Source organism: Callospermophilus lateralis, chromosome 11 (genome assembly GCF_048772815.1).
Source record: "Callospermophilus lateralis isolate mCalLat2 chromosome 11, mCalLat2.hap1, whole genome shotgun sequence".
NCBI lineage: Eukaryota > Metazoa > Chordata > Mammalia > Rodentia > Sciuridae > Callospermophilus > Callospermophilus lateralis.
Genome location: NC_135315.1, coordinates 107,344,967 through 107,358,628, shown reverse-complemented (window position 1 = coordinate 107,358,628; position 13,662 = coordinate 107,344,967).

Here is a 13,662-nt window from a genome sequence, read left to right as displayed (position 1 = left end):
ATTCATTTATTTATTGGGTCTGTGGGCTGGAATCTCTAGCAAAATATTGAGAACAAATGGTGAGTGGGTACCCTGTCTCACTGTGCAGATGCTTTCAAAATTTCACTGCTCAGTATGCTGTTTGCTGAAGGTTTTTCAAAGCTTCTCCTTATCAGGTTGAACAAACTTTCTGCTATTCCTAGTGTGCTAAGACTTTTTTCATAAATAAACATTGAATTTTGTAAAATACTTTCTATACACCTATCATGATTTTATCCTTTTTTCCTATTTATATGAATTATAATGATTGATTTTTTATTGTCTCACTACCCTTGAATTCCTGGATTATAGCTCACTTCATCATGAGGAGTTATTCTTTGAATATATTGATGGATACTATTTGCTGATGTTTTAAATTTCACTTTATTTTGTGATAATTGTGAATTCTAATGCAGTTGGTTGCAAGGAATAATACACAGAGATCCTATGTACCCTTTTCTCAGTTCCTCCCAAGGATTACATCTGGCAAAAATATGTCACAACCAGGATATTGACACTGATATAATCAAGTTAGAAAACAGTTCTGTCACCACTAGGACCCTTTCAGATGGCTTTCATAGCCACACATACTTCCTGCCTGGTCCTAAGTCCTTTTTAACCGTGGTTAAATCAAATCTGTTTTCCAGTTCCAAAAAAGCTCGTCATGTCAAGAATATTACATGATGGCATCATAACTGCATGTAACCAAAGTGTGATTGCTTCTTCACTCAGCAAAATTCTCTGGATATTCATGGAAGCTGTCACATAAGTTGCTTTTAATTGCTGGGTAATATTCTATGATGTAGGTGTGCCATTGTTTATTTAATCAGTCACTCTTGGAAGGACATATGGAGTGTTTCCAGTTTGGGGTTACAATAAAGAAAGCTGCTATGAACATTCATACACAAATTGTTGTGTGAAGTTTTGCTTTAAAATTTTTGGTATAGCTTGGCATGGTGGTACACACCTGTAATCCCAGCAACTCAGGAGGTTGAGGCAGGAGGATTGCAAGTTTGAGGCCAGCCTCAGCAACTTGATGAGGTCTTAAGCAACTTAGTGAGGCCCTGTGTCTAAGTAAAAAAAAATACTGGGGATTTGGCTCAGTGGTAAAGTGCCCCTGGGTTAATTCCCTTGTACTGATAAATAAATAAGTAAATAAGCAAATTGGTATAAATGCCTAAGAGTACACATGCTGGGTCATATGGTAGTTGCATGTTCAATTTTATAAGAAACTTCCACAACTATTTTTTGCAGAGTGTACCATTTTATATCTCCAACAGAAAGCAATGTATGATTGTTCTAGTTTTTCTGCATTTGGTATTTTTTTTAATTTTAGCTATTGGATGGCTATGTAGTGATATGTCATTGTGGTTTGAATTTGCATTAATTTGCATTAATGATGTTGACTAACTTTTCATGTGCTTATTTGCCATCTGAATATCCTCTTTGGTGAAATGTCTCATTGCATCTTTTGCCCATTTTCTAATTGGCTTGTTTGTTTTGTTTTATCTTGTCTTGCTTTATTTTGTTTTACTGTTGAGTCTTAAGAGTTCTTTGTATCTTCTAGATATGAGTCCTATGTCAATTCATTGTGTGTAAATATTTTTTCTCAGTCTGTAGTTTGTCTTTTCATCCATTTTTAATTGCAGAGTGTAACTATTTAATTTGATGAAGTCCAATTTATCCATCTCTTTACTTTCATGGACAATGCTTTTGAAAAAAGCTGTCATGTATTAATATTTTTAGTACTGAGGAATGAACTCAGCAGCTCTCCACCACTGAGCTACATCCCCAGAGCTTTTTATTTTTTATTTTTTTTTCTTTTGAGATTAGAGTCTCACTAAATCACCCAGGTTGGCCTTGAACTTGTGATCTTCCTGCCTCAGCCTCCCCAAGAGCTGGGCGTTTAAATCCCAGCTGTGTTCAGTTTATGTTTTATGTTTAATTCTGTTATTTGTTTTCAGTTAATTTCTTTGTAAGGTCTTGGTCAAGATTTTTTTTTTTCCCTGATAAATGTCCAATTGCCTCAGCCTCATTTGTTGAATTCTCTTTCCTCCATTGAGTTCCTTCTGCATCTTTGTCAAAAATGTGTTAAGCAGTCAGGTGCAGTGGTGAACACCTGTAATCCCAGTGGCTTGAGAGGCTGAGGTAGGAGGAGCACAAGTTAGAGGCCAGCCTCAGCAATTTAGAAAAGCCCTAAGCAACTTAGCAAGAACATGTCTCAAAATTTAAAAGTGCTAGGAAATAGCTCAATGGTTAATTGTCCCTAGTTTCAATCCCTGTACACCCCCCCCCCCCGCAAAATGAGTAGGGCATATTTATGTGGATCTGTTTGTGAGTTCTATATTCTGTTCCACTGACCTATCCATCACTCTCTCTGTCAGTAAAACAGACTTAATTACAGTAGCTCTATAATAAGACTTAAAATCAAGTAGAATGATTACTCCCACTGTGTTCTTCTTTTTCAAAATTGTCTTAGCTATTTTAATTCCCTTGCTTTTTCATATAAATTCTGGAATAATCTTGTCTATATCTATAAAAAAGCTTGTTGGAATTTTGGTAATGATAGTATTAAAACTGTATATCAATTTGAGAAAATTGACATATTTTTTATGTAGAGCCTTGCAACCCATGAGCACCTGCATGTGCCTCTCCATTTATTTCAATCTTCTTTGATTTCATTAGCATTTTGTGATTTTCAGTATACAAGTCCTGAATGTGTTTTGTTATATTGAAACCTAATATTTTTTGAGGGGGGTAGCAGGCATTGAACCCAGGGGCACTTGACCACTGAGCCACATTTCCAGCCCTTTTAATTTTTATTTAAAGTCAGGGTGTCACTAAGTTGCTTAGGGCATTGTTAAGTTGCTGAGGCTGGCATTGAACACAAGATTCTCTTGCCTCAGCCTCCTGAGCCACTGGGATTACAAGTGTGGTGACACCTGACTGAAACCTAATTTTTGTTATTGTTAGAGAGATTAGAAATGGCATCACATTTTTAATTTTTATGTTCACACATTCATTGGTAGCATATAGAAATATAATTGATTTTTATGTTTGTCTTGTATCCTGTGACTTTGCTGAACTTATTTTTCCGTCATTCTAGGAGAGTTTTTGTAAAGTCCTTCATCTTTTCTATGTAAACAATTATGTCTTCTATAAATAAGAACCAATTTACAGCCAAATGAGGTGGTGCATGCCTATAACCCCAGTGACTGGGAGGCTGATGCAGGAGGATGGCAAGTTTGAGTCCAGCTTTGGCAATTTGGAGACACCATGTCTCAAAATAAAAAATAAAAAGGTCTGGGGATGTAGCTCCATGGTTAAGTGCCCCAAATTCAATCCCCAGTATCAAAAAAGGGAGGGGGGATTGACTGTTTCCTGTCCAGTGTCCAATGCTTGTGCCCTTTCTTTTCTGTCCCTTGCTTTGCTTTCTTTATTACAATAAATCTTCCAGGATTATTTCAAAGAAAAGCAGTGACACCAGACATCCTTGTTTTGTTCCCCAATCTAAGGTGAAAAGTATCGAGTCTTTCATCAGTAAGTAGAAGTATAATATCAGCAATAGGAATTTGTAGATGGTCTTTCTCAAACTGAAGAAGTTTACCCACAAGCTAATTTTTTTAGTGTTGTTATTATAAAAGGACATTGCATTTTTTTGAATAATTTTTCTGTATCAATTGATTAGTTTGTGGGATTTTTCCTTGTTGGTCTGTTAATATGGAGGGTAACACTCACTCATTTCTGATCATTAAGCTAGCCTTGAAGTCCTAGAATAGGCCCCTCTTGGGGCTGAAGTTGTGGCTCAGTGGTAGAGCGCTTGCCTACCACTGTGAGGCACTGGGTTTGATCCTCAGAACCACATAAAAATAAATAAAGATACTGTGTCCATATGCAACTAAAAATATTTTTAGAAAGGAATAGACCCCTCTTGGATGTGATATATAATTTTTTTTTCAAATAAATATTTTTTTATTTTATTATTTTTTTTAAATACACAACAACAGTGTATTGCATTACAATTCTTATTACACAGAGTGCAGTTTTTCATATCTCTGTATATAAAGTCTATTCACACCAATTTATGCCATTATGTATTGTCTTTTTTTGCATTACAATTCTTAATACACATATTTACCAGGATTTTTCATATCTCCGTTTGTATATAAGATATGTTGACACCCAATTCAAGTCTTCGTACATGTACTTTGTATAATGATGACCATCACATTCCACCATCCTTGCTAATACCTTTCCATCTCCCTTTCCCTCCCACCCCTCTTGAAAATAAATATTCTTTATTTTTAACAAATCAATATTGTTAAGCACCAAAACTGTATATGGTTACACTGCATGTAGTATATGATTTTTTAATATATTACTGAAGTTTAATTCTTGATAATTTTTCTATTTTCATTTATCTATAGTTTTTTGTTGTTGTTGTTGTTGTTTTGGAGATGAGGTCTTGCTAAGTTTTCCATGCTAACCTTGAACTTGCAATCCTCCTGACTCAGCCTCCTGAGTTGCTAGTGCTCCTGGTGTGTACTGCAACACCCAATTTGCAGTTTTCTTTTTGTGTACTGTCTTTAATTTGGTCTTCCATTTTCTGGAAGAGATAATATGGTATTTTTGTTAATTTTTTTTAAAGTCTTGGTAGAATTGTCCAGTGAAAACAACTGGGCCTAGAGATTTATTTTTCAGGTAGGTTTAAATTTCAAATTCGATTTGTTTGATAGATATAGGGCTATCCAAATTGTTTCATATTGGATGAGTTGTAATCTTTTGTGGTTTTCGAGGAATTGATCCATTTCTACTGAATTGTGAATTTTATGTATGTAGAGTTATTCACAGTATTCCCTTATTTTTCTTTTGATGCCTTTAGGGTCTGTTATCAATATCCCCTTTTGTGTTCCTGATTATGGTAATTGTTGTCCTCTCTCTCTCCCTCTCCCTCTCTCTCTCTCTCTCTCTCTCTCTCTCTCTCTGTCAGTCTTGCTAGAGATTAGTCAATTTGATTGACTTTTCAAAGAACCAGCTCTTTCCTTTCATTGATTTTCTACCCATGAAGTCCTGGAATACACTTCACTTGGTCATGATGAATCATTCTTTTAATATGTTCTCCAATTCCATTTCCTAATGTTTTGTTCTTTGATTTTGCATTCATGTTTTTAAGACAGATTGGTCTGAAAGGGTTCCTTTCTTGAAATGCCCTGGTCTGGTTTTAGTATCGAGATTTGTCTGGTTATTTGATTGGCCTCTGAAAAAGAACTAAGAAATATTCTTTTTTTGTTGTTCTATTTCTGGAAGGTATGTGTAATATTAACATTACAAACACACAGTTTTATGCACTTAGATGTGTTCAGAGGCAAATAGTTTCTTCTCTGTGTATGGATCTAGGTGGGGCAGGAAAACCTATTTTTTTATTTGCTACCATCTGCCTGACACCATGCTAAGAATTTTACATTGATTATCTCATTGTTTCCTTATAAAAAATCTCATTGGATGATTATTTTGAATAATAATAATAATAATAAGACAGCTTTTATCTTAGAAAATTGAGATCCATTGGCTTGCCCAAGACCACACCAATGTGAAAGTCAAAAGTAAACTCATTTATTGACCTCCTACCATGTACCAAGCACCACACTCTGAGATCATCATCTGCCATAGCACTGACTCCTTCCAGCAGCTCAGCGAGATCACAATCATGTCTTTTTCGTTGTTGAGATGAGGAAGCAGAGGTTCAGAGAGGCTGAGGAACTTGTCCAGAACTAAACAGCTAAGATGTGATTCAAGCTAGTCTCCAGAGTGCTATATTGCTATTCTTCAATTGAAAAGTATGTTCTTTGTGTGCTGTAGCCAGAGTGTTTCCTTCATAGCAGGAAGTTCATTCTTGTTCATTAATGACTGCTGCTGTTGTTAACTGCTCAGAAAAGAGAAGAGTGACATGATCAGAAAAGTGACTGGCCCCAGACTTGAAGAAAGCACAGATTCAAAGTGGAATGCCCAGCACAAGGACACATGCCTGTAATCCAGCAACCTGGGAGGCTGAGACAGGAGGATTCCAAGTTTGAGGTGAACTTCAGCCACTTAGTAAGACACTGTCTCAAAATTTAAAAAAAAAATGAAATAGGAGGACTGAGGGTGTGGCTCAGTGAAAAAAAACTCGCCAAGCCTGTGCAAGGCCCTCAGTTCAATTCCCAGCACCAAATTATTTTTTTAAAAATTAAAGCTGAAAACAAACTTAGGAATAGATTGCTGAGCAGGTGGAAGAAAAGAGCTCAGGAAGAGGGCTCTAAGTGTTGAGGCTGGGAGACTGGCATGTGGCTCTCCAGATACCACACAGAGGTCACCAGATGAACTGAGGGCTCAAGTAGTTCAGTGGCAGGGATGGACTTTGGTTGGCCCTGGTGCCTGCTCCCTTGTCATGGGAAAGAGCTTACTGGGCTAGACCTGGCCAGACTGGATTTCCTCTGCCTCTGTGTAGACCAAACCTGAATCTCTAGTGATAAAAGTCATGGGAAAGGACAGATTGATAGGGTTAGGGAAGAGAGGTGTCCTGAGGCCCTAGCCTCTGACCAGAGGCACAGAGGGGGCCTTGACTGGGGCTAATATGGCAGAGCTTGGGAGATGTCCTTACAGATCAGCGGGTCCAATTATTCCATTGTGTAGGGGCAAACCAAGGCTCGGAGAAGGGTGGCTGAAGTGACGGGCTTGCCCAAGAATACAAAATCTTGAAGGGCCATGTGAGGGAGAGCACAAGCCTCAGTTGAGCTGTGTCGAGTGGAGGACACCCAGGGGATGTTTGTGCCTGTGAGATGGCATCCTTCCTTCTTTAAGGCCTAACCCTTCTATAGAAATCCCTCTTATGCACTGTGCTGAGGATAAGTGTGGCCCTGAGGCCTGCCTTGTGTATTAGCTGATTTTTGTATGCCTTTAGGAGCAAGTGACTTGAGTACTCTGACCTTCAGATTATTCATTTGTACCTCATGATATAGCCACCTCATAGTACTGAGGTTCAGATTAAATGAGTTAATATACCCACAGGAAACACTTAGGACAGTGTCTTGCATGTAAAAAATACTGTGTCAATGTTATTGTTATTATTGGAAGCCTTTGGGTTGGATTGAATAGATAGATGCTCAGAAGTCATCTGCTCGGGCCAGGCATGGTGGTGCATTCCTGCAACCTCAGCAGTTTGGGAGGCTGAGGCAGGAGGATTGTGAGTTCAAAGTCAGCCTCAGCAACTTAGTGAAACCCTGTCTTTAAATAAAAAGGGCTGGGATGTGGCTCAGTGATTAAGTGTCCCTGGTGTAATCACTGGTACCAAAAAATAAGAAAGAAAGAAAGAAAGAAAGAAAGAAAGAAAGAAAGAAAGAAAGAAAGAAAGAAAGAAAGAAAGAAATAGGTGCCTTCCCTGATTGCACTCTAGATGGTGTGGCAGTGGCTGTGCGAGTTTGGGCAACTCTCTTCCCTCTCTGAGTTCCAGCAGCTTCTTCTGCAATATGTGTAACATGAGACTAATAAGACTCCCTCCTTTTGCTCAGGGCTGTTGGAGGCATTCAACACAACCACAGGGACAAATCACCTGGCTCACAGAAGGTCAGTAGTAAAGGGTGGCAGACATTCTAAGTGCTGTTGAGACGCAAGGAGAGAAAGAGAAGCCCTCTCTATGGTTTCTATCTCCCAGGGCCTGTTCCTCACATACCTAAAGCTGGTTTCACCTTCTTCCTCACCAGAGCTGGGCAAGAGCTCTAGTCCTCCAAGTTTCAGGCCCTGCTGTCTCTGTTCCTGTCCCCAAGCCAGCTTGGGGACTTAACTTCTACTTTCAACGTAACAGTAGGGGCTATGAAAGAATTTTTTTTGGTACCAGCAATTGAACCCAGAAACACTGGACCACTGAGTCATATCCCCAGTCATATTGTGTATTTTATTTAGATACAGGGTCTCACTGAGTTCCTTACCGCCTTGCTATTGCTAAGGCTATTTTGGAGCTCACGATTCTCCTGCCTCAGCCTCCTAAACCACTGGGATTACAGGCAGCATACACCACGGCGCCTGGCTTGTGAAAGCAATTCTGAGGCGGCACTGAGGCAGGGAGGGAGCCAGATGCAGTCCCAGCTTCCCACAGATGGCCTTAAGTGGAGACACAGAGCCTGCCTGCAGCTCTCCCTTAAACCTTGCTGGATCCATGTGCCTCAAAGCCTCCCCTCCATCTGACCCTAGTCTTGGGCTCAGTGGTGGAGCAACAGTTGGAATGAGAATCAGAGACACCCAAGCTTCTGAGTAGAGTCACCTGAAGCCCCTCCACTCCATGTCCCCACACAGGTTAGTTTAGGGGAGGGAGAATACAGCTCTATGAGGAGCAAGGAAGGAAGCCAAGATTGTGTAGCAATGATTCCCATTCTACAGAACAGGAAGCTGAGGCTCAGACATGTTGAATGCAGAGTTGAGATCACAATTAATCTTAGTGAGGCCCTAAGCAACTCAATGAGACCCTATGTCTAAATAAAATATAAAAGAAAGGGGGTGGCTGAGGAAAAAAAATGGAGCTGATGTTGTGGCTTAGTGGTTAAGTGCCTTTGGGTTCATTCCCTGGTAACCCCCCTCCCCCCCAAAAAAAAATCACAATCCCCATCTGTTTTTTTTTTCCCTACCAGGGATTGAACCCAGGGGCACTTAAGCACTGGGCCATATGCCTAGCCCTTTTTATTTTTTTCTTTTGAGATATGGTCTCACTAAGTTGCTTAGGGTCTCACTAAGTTGCTGAGGCTGGCTTTGAACAGGCAATCCTCCTGCCCCCAGCCTCCTGAGCCACTGGGATGACAGGTGTGCACACCCATAATGCAGGTTATTTAAATGTTATCTTTTCTAGAACTGGAGTATGCTAGAACTCGAAAAACAATCCTTGTTTAAGGGATATTTAAGTCTTCTTCCATTTTGTCAATGAGTAACAGTGGGGCCCAGGGTGGAAAAAGAACTCTTCCAAGATTCAAAAAGAGCTAGTGGCTGCTGTGAGACTTAAATCCAGACTCTTGATTCCTTGTCCCAGGCTCTTCCCAGCCCCCAGATTCAGGAGAGGCTCTAGGATCAAAGGCTGAAACTGGGGTGAGGGGTCTCCAGCAAAGTATGGGATGCTCTTAGTTCCTGCCCAATCAGAATTCTTATCTTCACACTATTTTTTAGCTCTGAGAGGGATCACCTCTCTTGTTGGTACTCTGAGGAAGGCCTTTCCATGGGAATGAGCCCTAAACAGATTCATAAACCTGAGTTGAAGGGTGAGTGTCCTCAGCTGAGCCTCTTCTCTGTGGGCCTCTGCTTCTGCAACCTTAAACTGTCGTGTGTGGTGTGGAAAGTGAAGTAGGAGCAGTTGAGTGTGAGCATTCGACTTCCCTCGAGAGCTGGTAAAATTACTAATCCCCAGACCTTATCCAAAATTGCTGAAGTCAGAATCTGACCCATTCAGGGTGTCTTGGGATGGGCCAAGGAGGAGGCCTTGTCAGCTCCCCTCCCACAACCTCCACACAGAGCATGCCAGCCCAAACTCTAGGCCATTTTCCCAGGGTTAGGAAATTGCTGTGGGGTTTATGGCACTGTCTGCTCCTGTGGGAGGAGTTCGCTTGTCCATGCCCCTCTGCTGCCTCTTTGCCTGATATCCCCCTCTTCTCTGGCTAACTCCATGTGGCAGGCTCTGGAATGAGAACAGACTCAGGGTGTGAGTCCTCCTCCCTCGGCCTCTCGTTTTCTCACTGATAAAGTGGATTAGTAATGGCACTTGGAACTACTGTGAAGATGGGCTGAGCTGAGGCCTGGAGCATTCCTGTCACTGTGTGGGGCCCAAGGGAGCACGTAGCAAAGTAAGTCCCCTCCCCTGATGCCCACTGCTCAGCCCTGGGGACAGCCTGGTGTCTGCCTTCCTCAGAGAGACCTCACAGAAACTGATTGGCTCTCAGTCCTGCTCCATGCCCTGTTCTGAGAGAGAGCAGTGAAGATCTGCGGCCTGCTTTTCTCGCATCCTAGTTGTGGGACATGTTCATTTCCACTTGCTTTGTGCCACCTTCCAGGAAGCCCAGGGGAAGTGGGTGAAGTCGGAACTCAGAGAGCACGAGTCTGCTGCCCAAAGGTGCTCTGCGTAGAATGGGCAAGGCTGGGATGGAAACCCAGAGGCGTTTGGCTCTGGAGGCCCAGGTTAGGGAAGGCTCTGTTTCATGTGAGGACCACAGCTAACATCAGCACCCCTCATGGAAGGCACAGATGCTGTTGAAGGTGCTGGTGGGGCCACCAGGGCCAGATATTAGCTGCACATCTGTGTGAATTCGCGATCACACCTGTATGCACACCTGCATAGCTGAGGTTGGGATGGACTATAACAAATACAAACAATACTTGGTGGGCTGTACATTTGTGTGTGTGTGTGGGCTCGGGGAGTGGTGGACACCCCTCTGCACCCAGCCTCCTGGTGGGCCCCGGGACACCCACCTGCCCAGCCGTCCCTGCTGGCCTAGGGGGTCTGGCCAGGGGTGGGGCAAAGGGAGCCGGCCTGTACCCTCTGGGCGGAAACGTGCCTTGCAGCAGGACGTCCTGGCCAGGTGGTGTCCTCACCAGTGTGAGATGGGTCCTCACTGATGTCCGAGTCTGGGGCTTGTGGGGGACGTGAGACTGAGATGGCCCGCTGTGTCTCGGTGACTGTCTGTCCACAGAGTCCTTCCTTTCACCTCTCCTGTGTCTCCAGGGAGACAGACGGGGGACCACACTGCTCCTGCCCCTGGTGGGAGTGAGGGGTGGGTGACCCACACCCGGGTAGGAGGTCCCCCAGGTGGAAGGCTTGGTCCCTGGAGAAGGGACGGGACATGAGGGTTCTGACCTTGATGGAGCTGGGTGAGTTAATGGCTGCTGGGCGCGTGCGTGCCCTGAAGGGGTCCGTCTCCCCCCCACCCACCCACCAGGGGCCCTGGGCTGGCCGATGCCCCTCGCCACAGCCCTCTGTGTGACCTCCCTGAACTTTGGCTAAAGCAGAGGAGACAGCCTTCAACTGGGAGGCAGAGTAGATCTCCCCTTGCATGTCCTCGGCCTCAGCTCCCTGGTCTCTGTGGTTGGGGCGGTTCCCAGTGGTGCTTAGTAGGTGCTCAGTAAACCGCTTCCTTCCCCCCAGACCAGCCCAGCGGCTCAGTATGGGCTGCCGGCCCCTCTCCACGTTTCCCCCTCCTCGTCTGGAATAAGGTGAGCACAAAGCACACCCTGAGGCCTCTCGGTCAAGCTGAACTGGACTGAGGTCCCTGGGGAGGCTGCGAGTCCGTGGTGACTCCACAGTACCACCAAGCGGCCACCGCACATCACCATGAGGAAGGCTCGAGGTTTGGGGTCAGGGACAGGGGTGTGCCTGACCTCTCCAACCCTGCTGGAAACCCCAGACCCTTTATGGCCATGTAGCAAGGGCCACAAAGGAAGGAATCTTTTTGGGGACACATGGCCACCATGGGAAGACAAAGACCATAGCTCCAAGTCCTGTGCATGCCTACCTCAGAGTGTTGTGTGGCCTTGGGGTAGTGTATTACTCTCTTTGAGCCTTGCTTTCCTTACCTCAGACCACCCAGGAGACCTCTGGCCATCGTTGTCCCCTGTGTTCCTGTGGGTGTGTCAGGGCTGTGTCCACTTGGCAGTTCTTCTCGGTTGTGCGGAGCCTACTCTGCGGTCTACACAGGACAAGCAAAAGGACAACTCACTAAGTAACTGTGAAAGTTCCTCTGGGTCAGGCCATGGGCTGGGCACGTGGTCAGCGCCAGCTCATGTGACGGACATGAGACTGACTTTTCTACACACCTTATGGCCACTCACTCCTTTATCCACAGCACAGAGACCCAAGCGCTGACTCTGCCCATCAGCGAGTTCACTCAGCATTCGTTTTATTGAGCACCTACATGCTAGGTCTGTGGGCAGCACTGGAGCCCTGGGGAATAGTGTGAGTACCATCTTGGACCTTGCTGACTCCCTGTTGAGTGGGAGGACCTACAGTGAGCAAAGAAGACACCATGGAAGCCACATTGGGAGGTTCAATAAGTGACCCTGAGGGAGTGAAGAAGAACTATAGGGGTAGGGGAGGAGAGAAGCCCGATCAGAAAGGTGGCTGGAGGGTGAAGACCGCAGGCAGCATTAGAAGTCTCAACGTGAAGGCCAGGGAAGCAGCCTGTGCAAAGGCCCTGCGGCAGGAATGAGCTTACATCACTGAGGGTCTGAAAGGAGGCCCACAACACCCACTCTGCACCTCCAGATTCCAGGGGGTGCTTATGACACTGGAGCTTGATGAGGTCCCCCAGGAGACTATCAGAAGAGCCTGGGCCTTCTCTAGGGCCACCTAACAGGCCCTGTGGACATAAAGCTGGCTTGGCTGTTTCTGAAAACTCCTGGGTGACAACAGTGGGTAGATTGGGGTCCCTCAGACCCCAGATCTGAGTTTTGCTATACTCTCTTGACCTGATGACTGACTGTCATGTGGTTGGGAAGTTTTATTTATCTATTTATTTTGGGATAATTATCAGTATTTTTCTCCCTGTTGGCCGCACTCTGGACTTGGGTCCAGTCACACTAGGACACTTCTCTAAGTAACACATTGCAGGTAACAGTGTGGCTGGCGAGTTAGTCTTGGGGACCTCCTGGGCCAGTGTCTGCACAGGTAACCCCCAGGGAGGCTAAAGACCCCCAAGCATGACTCAAACAGCCTTAGACAGGCCCTTCTGAGCTAAGCCCAGGGAAACCTGTCCCCTGTTGGCCCACCCAGAAGGTGCCCAGCTGGAGAACAAGGTGGGGCTGGTGGAGTGCTCTGGAAGGGACTGGCAATGTCTGCCTGGTTCTGAGGAACCACCTCAGGGTGACTTCCGCTGCACTCAGATCTCACAGTGGGGTCACCCCCAAGAGGTCGGAAGGATTCACCCCTGGCTGGGTGACAGACTGAGGGCCCACTGAGGCACGAACCTTCACACTTTGTCTTCCACCAGGAAATTGCCTCCTGGGACTGTATGAGTCTGCGAGCACTGCTGTAACAGAGCATCCCGGGCCGGGTGCCTGGAGCAAAGAGGATCTATGTCCTCCTGGTTCTGGGGGCTGCAAGCCCAGGGCCAAAAGCTGACAGGGTGGGCGTCTTGGGAGGCCTCTCTCCTTGGCTTGTAGAAAGCCACATTCTCCCTCGCTGTGTCTCATTTTTAGATCTGCTCTACATAGAAGAACCTGTTATGTTGTCCTCCATGACCTCACATTACCTCAGTCACCTCTGAAAAATCCAAACGCAGTCGCATTCGGGGGTACTGGGGTCAGGACTTCAACACAGGGTTTGGTGGCAGTTGGGGGAACCTGATTCAGCCTATAAAGGATGGAGCATTCTCCTTGGGGGAGGGGGGAGGCCCTTTGAGAACTGCCCATCCACCCAGTTGTCTGTCATGAGGTTATAGACACATGTCCCCAAAGTCAGCAACTTAAAAATGTGATTCATGTTTAAATTAATTATCTTAAACATATTCAGTGATTTTTCATTATTTTATGTGTTAATTTTTCTCTGGGATCTGTGAGTTGCCTCTGTCTCGGGAGGCACCTCTAGGGTGGCCCCATGGGTAGGAGTGGGAGGTTCTGGGGGCTGGTTCACTTGCAGCCCGG